The sequence below is a fragment of the Anolis carolinensis genome, chromosome 2, assembly GCF_035594765.1.
Source record: "Anolis carolinensis isolate JA03-04 chromosome 2, rAnoCar3.1.pri, whole genome shotgun sequence".
Classification (NCBI taxonomy): Eukaryota; Metazoa; Chordata; class Lepidosauria; order Squamata; family Dactyloidae; genus Anolis; species Anolis carolinensis.
This window is the reverse complement of record NC_085842.1, coordinates 313,217,343-313,236,555: the sequence shown is the minus strand read 5'-3', so window position 1 is coordinate 313,236,555 and position 19,213 is coordinate 313,217,343. Positions and strand designations below refer to the sequence as shown.

Below are 19,213 nucleotides of genomic sequence, written 5' to 3'. Positions count from 1 at the left end.
AGCCAGGAAGGCAGGGGAGCTTCCATGTTGAGAGGAGATTTAAAATTAAGGGTGTAGCTACACTGTAGAATTAATGCAGTTCGGCACCACTTTAACTGCCATAGAGCAATGCTATGGAATCATAATAATTCCATGAGGTCTTTAGCCTTCTCTGCCAAATAATGCTGGTGTTTGACCAAACTACAAGTCTCATAATTCTATAGTATTCAGCCATAACAGCTAAACTGCATTAATTTTGCAGCATAGAGTCCTCTCCTGAGTCCTCTCCAGTCTAGTCCAACACTCTTCCATTAAATGACATAAGCTCTTAGTCAATCTTACAAACTTTAAGTTATAATTTGTAGATACTATTCCAATAAGGGTCCTCTCTGTTGGGGAATCCAAGTACTCTTTGTTGTAACTGTAATCTAGACTGTCTGGAGTAAAACTATCATCATCATCATCATCATCATCATCATCATCATCATCATCATCTCCTCTCTCCCAATGGATTGAGGTAAGATGCAGGAATGGATCTATCTTCATTGGTTTCTTAATTCTGCCTCCCCCTTCTTACTTCACATTCATTCCTTTGCAAAAACACCCACCTCTGTAACTAGCCAGGGAACTGAGGCTGGATCTACACTGCCCTATAGAATCCAGATTATCTGCTTCGAACTGGATTATATGGCAGTGTAGACTCATATAATCCAGTTCAAAGCAGATAGTGTGGATTATCTGCTTTGATAATCTGGATTATATAGCAGTGTAGAAGACAGCATGATTTCCAGCCCTGATCTAGAATGTCAACATTGCCATGTGCATGCACAATTATGATAGAGAATGCCATGTATCTCAGGCCCTATCTACACTGCCATATAATCCAGATTATCTACTTTGAACTGAATTAAATGAGTTTACACTGCCATATAATGCAGTTCAAAGCAGATCATCTGGATTTTATATGGCAGTGGCAGTGCCTTAAAAGCCGGTGGCTCAGCGGTCTTATTTTATATAATCCTCAATGTTATTTGGACTTCTTGTTGGTTGAGATTTACTCTTGATTTCTGGGTTTCCTCCAGGGGAATTATGCTGACAGTGGCAGGCTTGGCAAGAGATAGTCTTAAGGATTTGGCCCAAATGAATTTCCCACCACCCTTCACTAGAGCCATACATTGATTCCATAGCCACTTTCAAACACTGCTCATTGCTGTTTTGGGGCCACTGATTTTGGCCCACAGTTAGATTTTTCCCTTTGGTCAATATATAGCCATGTTGCTGTTATGTGCCTTTCAAGTTGTTTCCAATGTATGCTATCCTTAGGCAAGCCTGGAGGACTTTTTGGGCTGAGAGTGGGCTTCCATAACTGAGGGGGAATTCAAACCCCTTTTCTCCAGAGTTTAATCCAATGTTCACACCACCCTAAGTGGCTGGCTTCCAGTAGGTCATACTCTTTACTAAGAATCCTTTACATTTTGTTTCTGCCTTTTTGCCTGCCATGGGAGGTTCTCTATGATGGTAACCCATTTCTACATGAACCAAGGGCCATTCAATACAGTCTCTTTCTGCCATGCAGGAAGACACAACCAAAGCACTCCCTACAGATGGCCATGAAACCTCTGTTTAAAAATCCACAGAGAAAGAAACAGCTTCTGAGGCAGCATCAGTGCATTTTTCAATTCTTACCCTCAGCAAGTTCAGCTCCCAGGATCCCATAGCAGTGAGCCATGGCAACTAAAGTGAGGTCAAACTGCATTAGTTCTACAGAGTTGTAACTGTACCAGACTTATTTTGCTACTTTAAAAAATGAAGAACCACTTGGAAAATTGTCCCAAACACAAATGTTTTCAAACAAACAGTCCAAGAGAATTCGTGGTCCTTTTACCTTGAAGAGAGTGACCCTGGCCAGAGTCTGGACATTATTATTATTGTGTTGTCAAGGCTTTTATGGCTGGAACCGCTGGGTTGCTGTGAGTTTTCCAGGTTGTAGGACCATGTTCCAGAAGCATTTTCTCCTGATATTTCACCTGCATCTATGGCAGGCATCCTCAGAGGTTGTGAGGTTTGTTGGAAACTAGGCGAGTGGTGTTTATATATCTATGGAATAATGTCCAGGATGGGAGAAAGAACTCTTGTCTGATGGAGGCAGGTGTGAACGTTGCAATTAGCATCAAAAAGCCTTTCAGCTTCAAGGTCTGGTGGCTTCCTGCCTGGGGGATTCCTTTATTGGGAGATGTTAACTGGCCCTGATTGTTTCTTGTCTGGAATTCCCCTGTTTTGAGTGTTGTTCTTTATTTACTGTCCTGATTTTAGAGTTTTTTAAATATCGGTAGCTAGATTTTGTTCATTTTCAGAGTTTCTTTCTTTCTGTTGAAATTGTCCACATGCTTGTGAATTTCAGTGTCTTCTCTGTGTAGTCTGACATGGTGGCTGTTAGTGGTGTCCAGCATTTCTGTGTTCTCAAATAATATTCTGTGTCCAGGTTGGTTCATCAAGTGCTCTGCTATGGCTGGCTTCACTGGTTGAGTTAGTCTGCGGGGCCTTTCCTGTTCCTTGATGGGTGGTCCCTATGTAGACTTCTTGTCCACAGCTTTATGGTATACAGTAGACTCCTGCAGAGGTGAGAGGATCCCTCTTATCCTTTGCTGAACGTAGGATTTGTTGGATTTTCTTAGTGGGTCTGTAGATAGTTTGTAGGTTGTGTTTCTTCATCAGCTTCCCTATGTGGTCAGTGATTCTCATGATGTATGGTAAGAACACTTTTTCTTTGAGTGGATCTTTGTCTTTCATCTTTTGGCTTGCTCTTGGTCTTGCAGCTCTTCTGATGTCAGTGGTGGAGTCTCCATTGGCCTGTAGAGCCCAGTTTAAGTGGTTCAGTTCCCCTTGGAGGAGGCGGGGTTCGCAGATTCTTTTTGCAAGGTTTCCCAGGGCTTTAATTGTACAGTAGAGTCTCGCTTATCCAACGATAAGCGAATATGTTGGATAATAAGGAAAGATTAAGGAAAAGCCTATTAAACATCAAATTAGGTTATGATTTTACAAATTAAGCACCAAAACATCATGTTATACAACAAATTTGACAGAAAAAGTAGTTCAATACACAGTAATGCTATGTAGTAATTACTGTATTTATGAATTTAGCACCAAAATATCACAATGTATTGAAAACATTGACTACAAAAATGCGTTGGATAATCCAGAACGTTGGATAAGCGAGTGTTGGATAAGTGAGACTCTACTGTACTTTGTTTTTTTACTTGAGTGATGGTTGGAGTTTTTATGTAGGTATCTATTATTATGGCAAAGTGTGTTAAAGCGTTGAGCGGCTGAACTTGCAGACCGAAAGGTCCCAGGTTCGAATCCGGGGAGCGGAGTGAGCGCCCGCTGTTAGCTCCAGCTTCTGCCAACCTAGCAGTTCGAAAACATGCCAATGTGAGTAGATCAATAGGTACCGCTCCGGCGGCGCTCCATGCAGTCATGCCGGCCACATGACCTTGGAGGTGTCTACGGACAACGCTGGCTCTTCGGCTTAGAAATGGAGATGAGCACCAACCCCCAGAGTCAGACATGACTGGACTTAGCGTCAAGGGAAACCTTTACCTTTACCTTTATGTATTATTATTATTTCCTTTATAATAATCTCTCCCCATCTTTTCCCCTCCTCCGTTAGAAACTGGGAGAAGCCTTTCTGGATTTAATTCGATGCATGGATGGAAACCTAATTCCCGCTGCCGTCATTTGAATGTGAAAGAAGCAGGGACTCTTCTGAGTCAAATTGAGAGAGAGACAAGGGAGTCCCATCTGGAGAAGCCGACCGTTCAATTAGCCAGCCTCACTTCAGGGTCTTTTCTTCTTCTTTCTCTCTCTCTCTTTTTCTCCCTCCCCCTTCTCTCTTTCAGCCCCCTAAATCACCTTCCAGGGAAGAAGAAGAGGCAACAAACGGCGGAGAAGGAGCAGCGAGAGAAGAATGAACGGAGGCGCAAGGATGCATAATAATAATAATAATAATAATAATAATAATAATAATAATAATAATAATAATAATAATAATAATAATAATAATAATAATAAGGATTTAAATGCGATCGGGTCCTCTCCTACAAATAAATAACTCCATAGCGAATTATATTTTTCACGTCCCCGAAAGAGGTGCAGAAATCCAAAGTCGGGAAATTAGCTTTTGGGCTTTTGATATTGTTTTTTTTTTTTTTTTTTTTTGGAGAGGGATTCCTCCTCTTTCGACCCCTTCCTCCGACTCGTGACCCAAAGCCTCCGTTACCTGAGGGCTCTCCTTTCTGCAAGGCTGCTCAGCCCAGAATAGCCGTGGAGGGGATAATGGGGCTGCCTACAAACAGCTGGGGCCCTTCCCCATTTCCCTCCCAAGTTTTTCTGCTTTTCTCTCTCCTGGGTCTCCAAGGGGAGCCGGTCTTCTTCCTCGACCAAGCCACAACCTTCTTTCCTTTCCTCGCTGTGGATGTTCCTGTTTTCCCCCTTTTTGGGAGTGGGGAGAAGGAAGTCTGGGAGGGGGGCAAAAATGGATCAAGGTGGTGCAAACCTCTGAAATCTACAGTTCGCCAGAAGTCGCTTGGAAGAAGAAGCATGCAATATGCGCATCACTTTGCATTTGCAATAGGGAGGTGGGGGAGAAACCCAACTTCCATGTTGGGGGGCTTTTAATTCATTTCAGGGGGAGACTAGAGCATTTCAAGTCTCTGGAAGCGCATTGGGGGCCAAGAAGCTGGCTGCTTCAGGGAGTTCCTCATTTAATCCTGTGAACTTTGAAAAATAGAAAGCAGCTTCTTTCTAAAATATATCTTTCCTAAAAGCAAACCCACTCATGGGTTGTTGTGAGTCTTCCGGGCTGTATGGCCATGTTCCAGGAGCATTCTCTTCTGACGTTTCGCCCACATCTATGACAGGCATCCTCAGAGGTTGTGAGGTCTGTTGGAAACTAGGCAAGTGGGGTTTATATATCTGTGGAAGGTCCAGGGTGGGAGAAAGAATTCTGATCTCTTTGAGGCAGGTGTGAATGTTGCAATTGGGTAGATAGATCCATACCTCACACCTCTTAGGATGCCTGCCATAGATGGGGGCGAAACGTCAGGAGAGAATGCTTCTGGAACATGGCCACACAGCCCGGAAGACTCACAATAACCTAGGGATTCCGACCATGAAAGCCTTCGACAACACAAACTCACTCATTTTTGAGTAGCAAGTAGTATTTGAGGTGACTACACAGGAGGAGGACTAGAGGTTAAAAGCAGCAACAACAGTAATAATAAGGTTACTATAAATTATTATTATTATTATTATTATTATTATTATTATTATTATTATTATTTCATGTTCAGTAAAGGACAACAGGGGTTCCTTCACCTCTGCAGGAGTCTACCGTATGCCATGCAGCTGTGGACAAGTCTGCAGAGGGACCACCAAACACAGCAGCATTGCCCAAATACGAATCAGGGAATGTGAAATGCACTGCACACTAATTCAACAAAGAGAAGTCAGCCCTAGCAGAGCACCTGATGAACCAACCTGGTCACAGCATGTTATTTGGGGACACAGATTCTCACAACCACCATGTCAGACTACACAGAGAAGCCATTGAAATCCACAAGCATGTGGACAATTTCAACAGAAAGGAGGAAACCATGAAAATGAACAAAATCTGGCTACCAATATTTTTAAAAACCCTCTAAAATCAGAACAGTAAATATAAGAACAACACTCTGAAAACAGAGAGATCCCAGATAGGAAACAATCAGGGACAACTAACAACTCCAAACAAAGGATTCTCCCAGACAGGAATCAGCCAGGCTTTGAAGCTGCAAGGCTATTCAATGTTAATCAAGGTGATTAATTGCAACATTTACAGTTGCCTCCAACAGACATGAATTATTTCTCCCACCCTGGACCTTCCACAATTATATAAACCTCCCTTGCCTATTCTCCAATATACAGTATCTTACGACGCCTGAAGATACCTGCCATAGTTGCAGGCGAAACGTCAGGAGAGAATGCTCCTGGAACATAGCCATACAGTCTGGAAATCTCACAGCAACCAAGTGATTCCGGCCATGAAAGCCTTCACGAGCACAATAATAATTTTAGGTTGGTAATATTCTATGCTGATATTAATATGTTGTAGGTGTTTAAGTGCACTGTATTTAATGTTATGAGTGGCGTCTGGGTTAAGAGAAAAGCATATAATAATAATATAGAATAGAAACTAGAATATAGATCAGGCATGGGCAAAATCCAAGGCAGATCCTACAAGAGGGCTTTATCCCATCTTTGAGATGGAATATCCTGCCCCCCCCCCCCCCATTTAGCTCCTTTATTGCAAGACTGACCTACGATCTTAGAGTTGGAAGAGACCCCAAGGGCCACTCAACCCCTTTCAGCCATGCAGGAAAAGCACAATCAAAGCGTCCCCAACAGACGACCATCCAGCTTCTGTTTACAAAATACCAAAGATAGGAGATTGCACCCAACTCCCAGGCAGAGCATTCCATTGCCAAGCATCTCTTCTTCCCGCCAGGAAGTTCTTCCTAAAATTGAAGTGGATTTTTTTTCCTTCTTGAAACATTGCTCCACGTCTAAGGCCCCTTCTACATACACTGCAATACAATCTAGTTCAAAGCAGATAACCCGGATTTTATATGGCAGTGTAGAAGGGGCCTTATATGGTTCCACTCAGAAGCAGCTCCCACTGATTTCTATAGTGTTTCTTCCTGGGAAAGTGGGACTTGGCTTCCTGTGGATAAACCTAAACCCACTTCCCTCCTTTTTTTGCCTTGATTCCAATTCTGGCTCCAAGGCACACAGCAGCTCTTCCTATAAAACTTAAACTAAAAGAGAAGTTGGTTAAAATCCTGCGATTCCATAGCATTTGAGTTGTGACCATTAAACTGCATTAATTATGGGGGGGGGGGGGGTCACACTCTCTCAGCCTCAGAGAAAAGAGGCAAAGGCAAACAACCGAAACGAAACAAAACCTTTGAACAAATCTAGACTTCCTCACAGGCGCGCGTTAAATCGGAAATGCCTGGAACAAGGTGCACAACAACAAAATAATCCAGTTTCCCCATCTAGAAGTAGACCCAGTTCTACTTCTAGATGGTGTCAATACATAGGTTTTGTCGAAGGCTTTCGTGGCTGTGAGTTTTCCGGGTTGTATGGCCGTGTTCCAGAAACATTCTCCCCTGACGTTTCGCCTGCATTTGAGGCTGGCATTTTCAGAGGTCTGTTTGACGTGAGGCAAGTAGAGCATATATATGGGCATATAGGAGGAATGTAGTCCAGGGTGGAAGAAAGAACTTTTGTCTGTCTGAAGCAAATGTGAACGTTGCAATTAATCACCTTGATTAGCATTGAATAGCCATGAAACTGCAAAGTCAATCAGTGGGGGTATCTCCATAGAGGTAGCCTGGCCTCTGTTGTCTGGAGGCACCCTCTGTTTGGGAGGTGTTCGCTGGCACTTGATTGAGTTGTTGAAGGCTCACATCCAACACAGCTCTGAAGATGCCAGCCATAGATGCAAGCGAAACGTCAGGAGAGAATGCTTCTGGAACATGCCCGGGAAAACTCACAGCAACCCAATACATAGGTTATTTATTTCGATGTAATGGGTCCATTGTAGATGCAGGGGAACCATAGTGGAGAATAAATGTATTTTATCCCCACTTGTACTGCTATGTACAGTAGAGTCTCACTTATCCAAGACTCGCTTATCCAACGTTCTGGATTATCCAACGCATTTTTGTAGTCAATGTTTTCAATATATCGTGATATTTTGGTGCTAAATTCGTAAATACAGTAATTACTACATAACATTACTGCGTATTGAACTACTTTTTCTGTCATACAACAAATTTGATGTTTTGGTGCTTAATTTGTAAAATCATAACCTAATTTGATGTTTAATAGGCTTTTTCTTAATGCCTCCTTATTATGCAACATATTCGCTTATCCAACGTTCTACCGGCCCGTTTATGTTGGATAATTGAGACTCTACAGTAGTTTGGCGAAGCACCACCTCTCTTGGGCAGATTTAATAATACTATAGCTTCCATGACTCCATAGCCTTGAATCATGGCAATTCAAGTGGTATCAAAACTCTTTCATGTTGGGATCCTATACCAATAGTTAGAGCAGGCCTGGGCAAACTTGGGCCCTCCAGGTGTTTGGACTTCAACTCTCACCATTCCTAAGAGCCTCAGAAACAAACAACCCGTCGTTGGAGAGAAAAGGAGACCTTCATGGGTTTCTTTTCTCTCCAAAACACAATCCCTTTGACTTCAAATTCTCCCGAAATCTCCTCAAAAGCGAAGCGAGGGGAGGGCGCAGGAAGAGAGCTTAAACAACAGAAGGGGGAGGAATCCCTCTCGTTGGCGAATTGCGAGGCCTCATTAACATCCCGCTTTAAGTGAATGTTAACAGTAAATAAAGTATTCTCTTGATTGTCGTCGTTGGAACAAAGCAACCATAAAGCAGTAGGTGGTCACCAGGCGAGATGCAGGGAGAGAAGGAGGGGGACGGGAGGAGGGTTGAGACTGGAGTTTAGGTGAGCTTCCCATTGGATCCACTGGATTTCCAAACCCACCGACTTGCCTTTCAGGTCGGAAGACGAATGCAGGGAGGACTGAAACGCTTGAGTTTCCGCCTCCATTGGCCAAGAACCTAAATAGTTCTATTTAACTGGAAAGAAGCCCATTTAATTCCATTGAGACTCCACTGAAACCTTTCCATGGATTTGAGAAAGAGGCAAGGAAGGAACAATACTGCAATGCCTTCTCTACACTGCCATATAACCCACATTATCAAAACAGATAATCCACATTACCTACTTTGAACTGGATTATATGAGTCTACACTGCCGTATAATCCGGTTCAAAGCGGATAATCTGGATTTTATATGACTGTAGATTTTATATGGCTCCTATAGTCCAGGATTTGATCTCATATTATCTGGTGGAGACTCATATAATCCGGTTTAAAACAGATAATCCGGGATCAGATCCTGGGATACACAGCAATGTATATCCGACCTAAGACTGAAAAGAAGATCCATGATAATCTGGCAGTGAAGACTCATATAATCCGGTTTAAAACAAACAATCTGGGATCAGATCTTGGGATACACAACAATGTAGATCCGACCTAAGACTGAAAAGAAGATCCATGATAATCTGGCAGTGGATACTCATATAATCCGGTTTAAAACAAACAATCTGGGACCAGATCCTGGGATACACAGCAATGTAGATCCGACCTAAGACTGAAAAGAAGATCCCTGATTATCTGGCAGTGGAGACTCATATAATCCGGTATAAAACAGATAATTTGGGATCAGATCTTGGGAAACACAGCAATGTAGATCCAACCTAAGACTGAAAAGAAGATCCCTGATTATCTGGCAGTGGAGACTCATATAATCCGGTTTAAAACAGATAATCGGGGATCAGATCTTGGGATACAGGGCAGTGTACATCCAACCTAAAATTGAGAATCCACATTATCTGCTTTGAACTGGATTATATGAATCTACACTGCCATATAATCCGGTTCAAAGCGGATAATCTGGATTTTGTATTTCAGCATAGATTTTACATGGCCCCTATAGTCCAGGATATGATCCCAGATTATCAGGCAGTAGAGACTCATATAATCCTGTTTAAACAGATTATCTGGAATCAGATCCTGGGATACACAGCTGTGAAGATCCAACCTAAGACTGAAAAGAAAAATGAAACGGTGCTTTCTGTAAACTATAACTCCCAGGAGTCCATCACAACGAGAAATGGCAATGAACGTGCATTTAATTTGACAGTGTAGATGCAGGGAAGCCTGCTTCGTTGATTCCAAAGAAAGAAAGAAAAAGCTCCGAAGCAGGAAGACACTGCAAACGTTTCATCCATAATGAATGAATCTCCTGCCATAAAACGCGACATTAAAGTGTTTCTGGTGGCGATGCGAGCTCCGGTTTGAAAGCGAAGGTCTCAGAAATCCTAAGGGAAAGGAAGGTTTTAAAAAAAGTGAAGTATTCTTCCCTTCCTAAGCAGGTGAAGCCCAGGAAACGCGGAGGCATCTCATCAGGGAAAAGAGTCCCAGGAGGACCAGGATAGTCTTCCCCAGGTCACAAGAGGGAGGGAAGTGCAACAAATCCTGCCAAGAATATTCCTGATAAATTCGCCTAAGTCGGGAAAAGACACACAACAACACCAGCAAGGGCTCCACCACACAATTAAGCCTTAGTGTAGATCGAGCCTGGGACAGAGTTATTGTTTCAGTGCTAATGGATCAAGAGGGAGATAAATCCTCCTGGTTCAATGGCTCTTCTCTATCTGGGACCTGTCTGGATATCTAGTGTTCTAAGATCTACAGAGATACTTGAAGAAAGACCTCAGCAAGCAAGAGCCCAAAAGTGGCAGGCTAAAACCCAACATCTCAATCAGTGGCTGAGACTGGATGAGAGACTCCCGCCTGAGCACACAGGAGTGAACGACCTGGAAGGTGCTGAACAGGCTGCACTCTGGCACTACAAGATACAGAGCCAATCTTAAGAAATGGGGCTATAAAGTGGAGTCCACTACATGTGAGTGTGGAAAAGAGCAAACCATAGATCACCTATTAAAATGCAGTCTGAGCCCTGCCACATGCACAAGGGAGGACCTTCTTACAGCAACACCAGAGGCACTCCAACTGGCCAGCTACTGGTCGAAGGACATTAAATATCATGCCAAGTTTTTAACTTTGTGTTTTTAAATAAATTGTACCCTCGGTTCACTTCTTATACGATGAATAAATATCTAGATTTGCACTGCCAAATAATGCATTATATAGCCAGTGTAGACCCGTATGATATAGTTCAAACTACATTATTTGGACGCGCAATTCCAACTCAAAATAGGAATGAAATTCGCAGTTCAGATAATGGAAGTGTTTCCAGTGATGCTCCCCAATAAAAGTCTTTTAGATGTTGATATTTGGCATCTGGAAGGCCAGTGGAGCCTTTTTCCAGATGCAGAAATACCACTGATCTGTTTCAAAGGTGCCACAATACTCCTGCTCCCCATTTTTTTTTTTTTTTGGCACCGAAGCCAATTCGCTCTCCTCTCTGTTGGAGAGTTTGAGAATAAATATGTTACTGGGTGGTTGTATGTCTTTCGGGCTATGTGGCCATGTTCCAGAAGTATTCTCTCCTGACGTTTCGCCCACATCTATGGCAGGCATCCTCAGAGGCTGTGTGGCTTGGATACTTCTGGAACATGGCCACACAGCCCGAAAGACATACAACAACCCTGTGATCCCGGCCATGAAAGCCTTCGACAACAAATATGTTACTATTGTGTACCTTCAAGAAATTTCTCTAAGGGTGTGCTTTCCTCTGAGAGTGTGACTTGGGGGGTCATATCTATACTGACCACTTAATAGGGATTAAATGCATTAAATAATGCGCAGTGCAGAGGTCTGTCTTTCCAAAGTCTGGGCGCAAACAGTTTCTCTCGATTCCTGGATGGTCTCTTCTCTCCCTTTTCTTCCCCTGTTGTTTTTGTCTAACTTCGATCCCAGGTGTCTTCCCGCGTCTTGCCGATTTATTTGGCTTTCAGGCAGAAAAAGGAAAGATTTAGGCCTCCAATTTCCCTTGGATTTGATTGATCTGGCTCTCCAAAGGCGTTTGCAGCCGAAGCTTCGAAGACTGAAAGGTTGTATCCGGAAAGACTTCCCTGGAAACGGAGGAGGAAGCGCGCAAAGAAGATGAGCCTCACCAGCGACTGTGGCTGAATGGCTTTGATGGAGCCAGGGTTTCATTGCCGGGTTTTAAGGGGCGGCTAATTAACCTCCGCTAATGAGGCGGCGCCGGAGCTCGAGGCCCTGAAAAGGCGCAACTCTCAAAGACAGCGCGATCCTGCGCATTGAAAAGGCAAAAGGCGCATGGTTTAGGATTGGAGCTGCGCCTCGGGTTGATCAACTCATGCCACTAAAAGGAACTGAAAATTATAATCATTTGGTAGTAAATATCTTTTAAAAACATCTCCAACGCCTTGCTTAGCCTTTAATGAGAAATGGAAAGATGTTGAAGATCTTTAAGAACTTTAGGACAGTGTTTGTCCTTTTTTAAACTGGACGTTTTGTTATTTTCAAAGCCGAATGTTTAATCCTTTTTCTTCCAGTCTCGTTCCCCTCCTTCTCCGTTAGTACTTGTTGCGTATTATAAGAAAAAGCCATTGGAAACGATTCATTTGGAACCCGAAGCCTCAAATCCCAGTCGGTTTGGACGCCAGGTTGCGACACAGCTGCACTGACCATTTAAGGTGGGTTGAAACCGGCAGAAGAGGGAGTGTTTCTTTCCCCCGAAATCTGCGATCTGTAGAAGAATCAGGCGGATGTGCGGAATGGGCTCTTCCCGAACAGCCTCCGAATTGGCCCCCTTCAACCCACATCAAGCGGTCAGTGTAGACTCGCCCTGGCACAGTGTGAAGTGCAGGCGCCGGAAAAGGAAAACAGAGATCAGAACCATTCAACATCTATTCTGGTTTATAATTCCCAGTTTCTCCGTTGATGGTTAAATCTGTACAGGGTGAGATAGTGAAAGTGTTTCTTCATACAGGGCGAAGGTTTTGCCACAAGTCCTTGGCAAAAATCAGAATTAAACTTCAATATAAGGCCTGCTCCCTCACTGTGCCTTCAAGGGACCCCGGTTTGTGGCCAGACTGGACGCAAAGGCCTTCCTCTGCAACTTGCCCAAGGCCACCCGGTGGCTTTCCAGGGCTGAACCGGTTTCAAACCCAGAGTCCGAAGGTTTTATCTACACTGACCATTGAATGAGGCTTGAAGGCAGTTTGGCAGGGCGGTGGTAAGAAAGTCGAGGGATACTCAGCAATGTTGGGACTCTGGCCCTGCCGAATTGTGTCCTCTCCTTGTTTCCTGTTTACATTTTCCCACCCACGGGAGACAAGGAGAGTCTTTCCGTTTCCAGGTCGTGACATGCAAATCCGGCTCACCTTAGCCTAGACTCCACTTAAGCAACATTTTCAAATCCGGATCCTTAAAGTTCCTTTGAGTTTTGTGCCAAAGAAACAGAAGCGAAGGCAGTTTGTTTTAGTGGGGTCATTTTCCAAACGAGTGAAAGACCAGTCCTCTCCATATATGGGGATATATACACACACACATATGGATATCTATCTCTATATCTGTATCTGTATCTATATCTATCTGGAGTTACTTAAAGTAACTCACTTGCCCAGTCAGTTGTTCTTCCAGTAGCAGGAAAGACAGGATTTTTCAATAGCCTTGTATTGTCGTTGTAGTTATTTATATCACCTTATAATGGGACTTAAGTAGGGTTATTTGTATATCTCAGGGGCCCTGATTTTGTGGATTATTTTGAGTAGCCCATTGAATCAATGGGGTTACTCAAAATAATCCATTGAATCAGTGGGTTGACTTCACTTTTGGCTCCCCATTGAGCCAATAGATCTACTCTCCTGCAAATAACTCATAGCATGCAGACCAAGATTTAAAAAATAATATCTGTTATGTAGAGGTGGGTGCCATTATATCCCATGGTGCGAAATTATCTAGAGGATAAAATGTGTGAGGGGTAAACTTTGGGATAACTGAAGCTTTAAAACCACCATGGCTATTTTTATTTCCTGAAGGGAAATGTGCAAAGTCGAAGCTAGGAAAAAACAGGAGATATTGACAACATTCTCCTCTGAAAGAATCACACAGCATTTCAGGCCTCGATCTGGATCGGGCCCTTCATGAAGAATTCCTCCTCCTGGCCCCAGATTTGCACTAAAGAGCAGATAAACTCGAATCAAAGGGAAAGAATAGTCTCCTTCCATGATTCTGCGAGTGTTTGGGAGCGACTTTCCCAGCCTTTTGCTGGTGCTGAAGGGACAGCTCCCCAAATGCGCCTCTTCTCTGGATATCTTTGTCTTTTGGAGTGATATTGGTTGGAGCCGACCTTCATAGGGTTGCCTTAGGCAAAGAATTCCCAGAGTTGGTTTTGCCAGCTTTTCCTTCTAAAATACAGCCCACAGCAACTAAGATGGTGCTGGTGGCCTCCCATCCAAATGCTGTCCAGGGCCGACCCTGCTTATCTTCCATGTTCAGGCGAGATTGGGTGCCTTGGGGTCCTTTATCCGCCCTTTGATCCAGAGTAAATTCTATTAAAGTGTTCGGGTGTCCAGCTGCAAAGGTTTGGGACTAAATAGGGAAGCATCTATTATTACTGAGAATACCCGCAGTTGCGAAATCAACATATCTAGAGTCAAAGGATTACTCTTAGTGTGGGTATTCCTCAAAATTAATACAGAATGCTTATAACATTAGTGAATTCCGCATGATATTATTATTATTATTATTATTATTATTATTATTATTATTATTATTATTATTATTATTAGCTACACTGTGGAATGAATGCAGATTGTCCCCACTTGAATTGCCATGGATGGCTCCATGCTATGAAATCCTGAGAGTTGTTGTCAAACTACAACAAGGTCCTGTTCCTTCTATACCTCGTTTGACCGCAAATTTCAAGATTCCACATCAGGGCAGTTCAAGTGGGGTTACACCGCATTAATTCTCCAGTGTGGATGCAGCCTAGGTCTGGAGGAGAACCGAAAGCGCATCTGGAAGGAAGGAAGAAGGCATGTGGTGCCTTGAGGGGATTTGTGGCTGCTTTCTGACCATTTCTTCTGAATGAAGAGAGAAAGGAAGGAAAAGGAGCTTGTATTTTCTTTTTAAAGGTTTTTTTTTAAAAGGAGTCCTTTCGAAAACAGTACATAGCAAAAGGGGGAAGTAATGAAAAATGAAAAATAAAGTATATAACAACAATAATAACAGCAATCATAATAATATTTCCCAGATTTGTGCTGCGGGTCCCAACTGTTTTGGAGTACTACAATCAAAAGGATGCCTCTGGGCATGAGCAGGTTCTGCTTCCCCAGGAGGCTGAGATTCGGGTTGCTGTGAGTTTTCCGGGCTGTATGGCCATGTTCCAGAAGCATTCTCTCCTGATGTTTCGCCCACATCTATGGCAGGCATCCTCAGAGGTTGTGAGGTCTGTTGGAAACTAGGCAAGTGGGGTTTATATATCAGGTTGGGAGAAATAAGTCTTGTCTGTTTGAGGCAAGTGTGAATGTTGCAAATGGCCAGCTTGATTAGCATTGACCTTGCAGATTCAAAGCCTGGCTGCTTCCAGCCTGGGGGAATCCTTTGTTGGGAGGTATTAGCTGGCCTTGATTGTTTCTTGTCTGGATTTCCCCTGTTTTATTGTCTGAGATCCGATGGCAGAGCCTGCAAAGGCTATACTTTGAAATCTCGCCATTTCTATCTTTTGGAAAGATTTCAAATCTTCAGCCTTCAAATCTCCCTTTCTTTCCGGTGGAAAAACGAACTCCGGTTTGATTCAAAGACTCACAGCTTCTGGATCATGATCTGTGTGTGGAAGGAAAGAGCCAAAGGAAGAGATAAAAAGCCATCCAACAAACGAGAGATAGGTTTGTTGCCAAAGGCTTTCGTGGCCGGAATCACTGGGTTGTTGTGAGTTTTCCGGGCCATGTTCCAGAAGCATTCTCTCCTGATGTTTCGCCCACATCTATGACAGGCATCCTCAGAGGTTGTGAGGTCTGTTGGAAACTAGGCAAGTGGAGTTTATATATCTGTGGAAGGTCCAGGGTGGGAGAAAGAATTCTGATCTCTTTGAGGCAGGTGTGAATGTTGCATTGGATAGATAGGTTTCTTTCTTTCTCTCTTTTCTCACACATTTGCAAACCTATCTAGTTGTTCTCAGATAACTCCACATAACTCCCAAATAATTTGGATCCCCCTCCTTTCCCAAACTGAATTGATCCTCTCACAGCATCACAACACTATAAACTATTTTCTTTTTTGGTTGAGTTTAAGCTCGTTTCTTTTACGAAGGCACCTTATGGGTTATGAACATCCGCACCGAATAAACAAACGCCACCAAATCGGGTCCTTTTTTCCTCCCCTTTTGGTTTTTAATTGTCAAGTGACAGCCGGGTCCTGTAATCAAAGATTAATTGTCTTAATCAAATAGATCCGCCCTCCGCCAAGGAAGACGCCTCTCCAGCCACAAATTAGAGGACAATTACAACCGCGAGGAGTTGGCGGGAGAAGGGATGGAGGGGAGGGCGGAAAAAGAAAGGAAGAAAGGAAAGAAAAGAAGGAAGGAAAAAGAGGCGAGGGAAATAAAACAATAGGAGATGGCGAGTGGAAAAGACGGGAGTATTTTTAAAAACTCTAAAATCAGGATAGTAAATACAAAAAGATCACTCAGAAAACAGAGGAATTCCAGACAGGAAACAATCAGGGCCAGCTAACACTTCCCAAAAAAGGATTCCCCAGCCAGGATTTGAAGCTGAAAGGCTAATCAATGCTAATCAAGGTTGCCAATTGAAACATTCACACCTGCCTCAAGCAGACAAGAGTTCTTTCTCCCACCCTGAATATTCTACAGATATATAAACCCCACTTGCCTAGTGTTCCAACATATCTCACAACCTTTGGGGATGCTTGCCACAGATGCAGGTGAAACGTCAGGAAAGAATGCTTCTGAAACATGGCCAGATAGCGAGGAAAACTCACAGCAACCCAAGGAAGGGAGAGATTGAAAGAAACCTACCACGAAAGATTATAAGCAGTCGGGGAATCACATAATAATAATAATAATAATAATAATAATAATAATAATAATAATAATAATGGATTTGCAGCCAGCACAATTCATTCCCTCTAATCTGGGATCGCATTTTGAGTCTCGTTCCAACTCTGCGCCTCCTATTTCCACTCCCGTTCAGGTTCTGGGGTGATCTGGGCTGGATTAATCCTTAAATCTTCAGAGAAGTCAAAACACCCAGGGCATCCTAACCAAACCATCTCAAAAGTGACCCATTCAGTCCAATTCAATCGTAATCGTGGCTGTCTTTTAACGCGACCAAGACCCCTCTTCATCCTAGTTGCATCCTACCCAATCCCTCCTAACTTTTGACCCCCTCTATCTCCCACTTGTACCGGATCTATTTCGATTGAGTGACGCTGTGCCGGGTCCCAGAATGAAAGGCTTTGCGAAGCGAACAAGGAGAAGGAAACTTTCCACAGGTCACCGAAGTGGAAGCAGGCAAAAACAAACACGGTTTTCCCCCTACTTGCGTTTGGTTTCATTGCGAAAAATAAATAATACTTATGGTTAGAGGATCCTAGAGGGGGGAACCGGGATCTGTAGAGTGTTGAGGACTTCTGAGGGTCTTCTTCTTCAGTCTTACCTGCCTTAGCCTTGGAGCCGCCTCTCGCCGGGGGGCGAAGTGCTGCCTTGGCGGGCCATCCGGGCGCCTGCCTTGCCTTCTTTCCTTCCTGCCTTCCTTCCTTCGGGGGTCCCTTCGCCTTCTGTGGGAAGGAAGGAGGCACAGACTGGGGCAGACTGGGGCCCGGTGCCTCCTCCGCCTGCCCGCTTGCCTCTCTCTTTCTCGGGGCCGGAGGGAGGGCGGGAGGGAGGGAGGGAGGAGGGAAGGCTTTCTCGGGCAGGACGCCTCCGCCTCCCGCCCCTCCTCCTCCTCCTCCTCCTCCTCGTCCTCCAACCCGCCTCGCCTCCGCCTCCACAGCCCCCTCTTTGACTGGGGAAGGCGCTGGAATGGGAACCGGAATACAATACCAAGGCTGCCCTGCCTCGCCAGTCTCTAGGAAATCCAAAGGAGACCCCTTTCCAGTGAGTGACGGGGGCTCAGACTTGGAGGACAAGCCCATATTAACAGAAGCACACAGCCAGTCAGAGGATGTGTCTCTGGAAATTTATTGAGGGCTAAATTACGACTATACAGAAGAGTTACAAATGAAGAAAAGGTGGGCAAGTTTAGGCTCCTTCTACACTGCCATATAATCCAGTTCAAAGCAGATGTGGGTTATTTATTTCGTGTCAAAAGCATTTCACGACAAATACATTTCACAATGATGGGGGGGAAAAAAGAAAATCACAAGCAACTAAATAGTTTTGGACCAAAAGCGGGCAACAGCAACCGCATTGTCCGTAGCTTTAAACAACTCCTCCTCCGTACATGAGGCAGGGCATTGTGGGCAAGCACACATATGAGGAGTTGTTTGTTCTGTTCCACAGTCACACAAGGTGGAGGATTCCTCCAGGTAGTGCCACCTTGCCAAGTTGTCTTTAGATCTGCCCACTCCGCTTCTCAGTCTGTTTAGGGACTTCCAAGTTGCCCATTCTTGGTTTGCCCTGGGAGGAAGACCCTCATGGGGGGCCATCCAGTTAGAATTGCCAGGTTTAGCTTCCCAGAGGGACACCCTTGCTGCTGCTGGAGGGACATCAAGAGGAGTGGTGGTTCTCATGAAGCCCTTCCTTGATTTGAGTCTGGTGGGAGGAGGCTGATAGTCATGCAGTGGGTGGCTTTCACAGTGTTCAACCTTTTTTCAGATGTGGGTAATGTAGAAGGGGTCTGAGACTTGCCCGCTTTTCCTTCAGCCTCCAGGTCTCTCTTTCTGAGTCGGGTCTCAGGCTTTTTCCATCCCCGCAGGGCCCGAGATGTTTCCATTCCTCAGCGTTGCCTGTGAATTCCTGGTGTGGAGGTGTTCTGCTGTCTTGAACACACCATAGAGGAGTTCATGGCAGTCCCCTAACCTAGTCATCACTGCATCCTAAGAAAGTCGGCTGTCTTGAATACACCAGATACGAGTCCATGACAGAGTTGCTTTGAGTTTTCCGAGCTGTATGGCCATGTTCCAGAAGCATTATCTCCTGCTGTTTCGCTCACATCTATGGCAGGCAGGCCCGTAGCCAGGATTCTGTTTCGGAAGGGGCTGGGATTTTGGTTGGGGGGGGGGGGGGCTGAGTCTGAGAGGGAGATGATCTACCCTAGCAAACCGTTTGTATCGTTATCCCAATACCCCCATGCATATGGGATATATTGAGCATGGTGATCAGATCATGATATGAATAAACATAACAGTTTAAATAATAAATGCGGACCAGCCTGAGAATTTCGGGGGGGGGGGCAAGCCCCTCAAGCCTCCCCCCCCCCCCCCCCACACACATGCCTGATGGCAGGCATCCTCAGAAACTGTGAAGTCTGTTGGAAACTAGGCAAGTGGGGTTTATATATCTGTGGAAAGTCCAGGGTGGGAGAAAGAACTCTTGTCTGTGTTGTCGAAGGCTTTCGTGGCCGGGATCACAGGGTTGTTGTAT

At 44.3% G+C, this 19,213-nt stretch overlaps 1 protein-coding gene across 1 annotated transcript in view; it reads right to left on the bottom strand.

Annotated features, from left to right (window-relative positions):
• Positions 1–17,479, bottom strand: part of skor2 (SKI family transcriptional corepressor 2) — a 91,728-nt gene extending 74,249 nt beyond the window's left edge. The window contains exon 1 of the mRNA XM_062972574.1: positions 17,286–17,479. The gene's annotated coding sequence lies outside the window, so the exon portion shown is untranslated. The remainder of the gene's footprint in view (positions 1–17,285) is intronic.
• Between the last annotated feature and the right edge of the window lie 1,734 nt (positions 17,480–19,213).